A 2,929-nucleotide genomic window follows, 5' to 3' on the forward strand; every position below is an offset into this window, starting at 1 on the left:
GCTTCACACTTTGAATTTTTGATAAACCCATGATTGACAGTAATTTTGAGAACTCATGACGAATTATTGAAACGTGCTTTCTAGTCGTTTTTTAGGCGGAAATGACGTGTAAACTAACAGCACAATTGCATACCTTTATGATGATTGTGTACGATAAAATATACCGTACTACACACACGCAATTTGATTGTTGAAAGGAATGGCTTCGTGGAGGACCACGAATCAATGTACCACACTTGAGTTCATCAGTTTAAATCATAAATACGAATATGTCATTATTCAAATAATCCATGCTCATTAGACACGATTTAAATATATCACAGTCAACGAATAAATTAGTGTTATTATAAAGACGGTTGGTTATTATTATTATTATTAAAAGATTACTAGAATTGTTATTCTTGGTGAAATAAAATCATATCATATCAAATTAAATTACGTTCTCTCTTGCGTTGAAATTGACCAGGGGATATAATATTATAATACAATTCTTATTCAGAACGTTCATATACCACTGTGTATAGATACGTTTGCCGTTTTAAAATGTGTGAAGTTCTCCTCTGTGATACACTTACTGACCCACCAGTCCGCAGGATCACCGTCCCAGGGAAAGAGGTAGAATCCAACTAAACACTTCATTCAATGCGGTACAAGCCCTACATGTGTGATATTCACGTGATTCACCTGGGAATACAAATCACCATGCACCATGCTGGCATGCCACACACACAAAAATTAACGTCTCAATTACAATTACATTGCTTTAAGTTAACTCATAGTCTTTAGAATTAGAAGTCTCTTGTAAAGTACGGATAAACTGACGAAAATCGTGTGTAACATGAAACTCTACTCAAATATTTGTTTTACAGCGGACTGTGTTCTTCCAGCGTATCCAGCTAACGTAGATTGTTATAGTACAGCGATAGATGGATTGTGTAACAATACATCAGTGGTGACGCCACCAGGCGAAGGGCTGGCGACTGGTGATTTCATATATGTACAGTGTGATAATGGTTTTGTGTCTACAAATACAGGGTATACCTGCTTCACAATTATGGGTACATCTAGTATAACCCCGACGCTGGGTGATTCCGCTTGCGCAAGTAAGTAGTTGTATGATTGAACTGTGACAGTAATATATCTACATATAGTTAGAAACAATCACTCAAACACAATAAGGAGGTGCACATGGTATTCCAGGTGTTGAGAAGTGAATTTTCATATATGTCACATTAAGTCCCATTGCTGGATTAAATTAATACTTTGTTTTTAAGGCATGTAAGTAAAAGCTAAATGTGTCATGTTAATATAAGTACGAAAACATCAATAGATAGTATATTGTAAAATATTTTGTTATTAATGGAAATGTTCTGTTCCAAGGTTAAGTGAAATGTATGTTACCAATTTATTTTGCAATATTTGATTATGCATAATTCAACTCAGTGTAGTATATACTTGTATTATTAAATCACCGACTACTCACAGACAAACAGTGCGAAAGTAGCGTACATTTTTCAGGGATGTTTTGAACAATCGCGTAGATTTATTCCCAACCCCATATAAGGAGTTATATTACAACACTTAATATGGAACGGCTTTGGATTTAACATTACGTAAGGCTTGAAAACGCTGGTGAAATTTTATGATAATTTATCATACTTTTACTTCCAGATATTATAATCACCTCCTTATTATGTTTGAGTGTAATACATACCGTTTATAACAGAATGATATTTTATGTCATATAGAACGGTTATTGCAAATATTCACTGGTATACTTGTAGCTGTAAAACTAGTTTTCAACAACATTATTTTCCAGAACTTTGTCAGGATCCTGGAAATCCAAGTTTAGGATCACGAAGTCTAGATCCAACAGTAGATGGTTCATTTTATGAGACAGGTGTCCAGGTTACGTTTACATGTGGTGTTAATACCACAACGTACGGTGTAGACATGTTCACGTGCGACGACGGAGACTGGACGGTCGGGGTAATATACAAACAGCTCTTCCACCAGAATTATGTTTCTGTAAGTGATAATGAAAATTATAATTAAGAGATGAGAAATATTCTCCAAGTGTACTCTCAACCATATACTCGTACTAGTATAAAACACTTGATTTTCATATATGGGTGTAGGTTTTGGGGCGTGTAATGCAACTACTAATACAAATAAACAATCGCCTTCCCATGTTGTAAGTATTGTCACTTTATAAATTACATATTTTTATGGAATTGTGAATCATTTGTACGTACGCTCGAATGGCAAATTAATCATAGACATATATTCTTCAAACATTTTCACTTTTGTAGTGAATTGCCAAAAACCCAACGCTCCAGAAAATGGCAGAGAAGTCGACGGTGCAAGTTACGTACACGCGGGTTCCGTTGAGTACGAGTGTGAAGGTGGGGAAACCTTGATAGGCAGTTCTACTCTGACGTGTTATAATGGAACATGGGATGACTCGGTACCTTTATGTGGAAGTAAGTTGGATCACAATCGAATCGTTTTACTCAATATGAATTCTGATAACTTGAGAATTGAGTACAGTTCTAATTTAATATACCATATATATATATATATATAATATAATTTAATATATATATATATTCACATTACAGGTACTACTACAGTCAACAGTGGCCGACCTTTGGTGCCTACACAAGGGACAACACTTTCAGTAGAGAATGCTACAAGTAGTAGTGTTGGAGCTGGTGCTATTTTAAGCAATCTTTGGGTTATAACATTTTATTTCATGAATATTCATTTGGCACAACAAATGTCATTTTTTTCATATTAGTTTATCATTGATTGCATGTTGCGTAAAACATGGAAGGTGTCATGGTTGTTTATTTTCTCTAAAAAGTGCAAACAGTTTTCACGTTCAAAAAGATTCAGTTACACGACAGAATGTAATCGATCCCAAATT

At 34.8% G+C, this 2,929-nt stretch overlaps 1 long non-coding RNA gene across 1 annotated transcript; it reads left to right on the plus strand.

Moving 5' to 3' along the window:
• The first annotated feature begins 905 nt into the window (after positions 1 to 905).
• On the plus strand, positions 906 to 2,929 carry LOC146733927 (uncharacterized). Its single transcript, XR_014931656.1, has 4 exons — positions 906 to 1,103; positions 1,820 to 2,028; positions 2,313 to 2,483; positions 2,622 to 2,929. It is a non-coding gene; the product is annotated as an uncharacterized LOC146733927 (long non-coding RNA).

The sequence above is a fragment of the Saccoglossus kowalevskii genome, chromosome 15 (genome assembly GCF_978046115.1).
Source record: "Saccoglossus kowalevskii chromosome 15, keSacKowa6.1, whole genome shotgun sequence".
Classification (NCBI taxonomy): domain Eukaryota; kingdom Metazoa; phylum Hemichordata; class Enteropneusta; family Harrimaniidae; genus Saccoglossus; species Saccoglossus kowalevskii.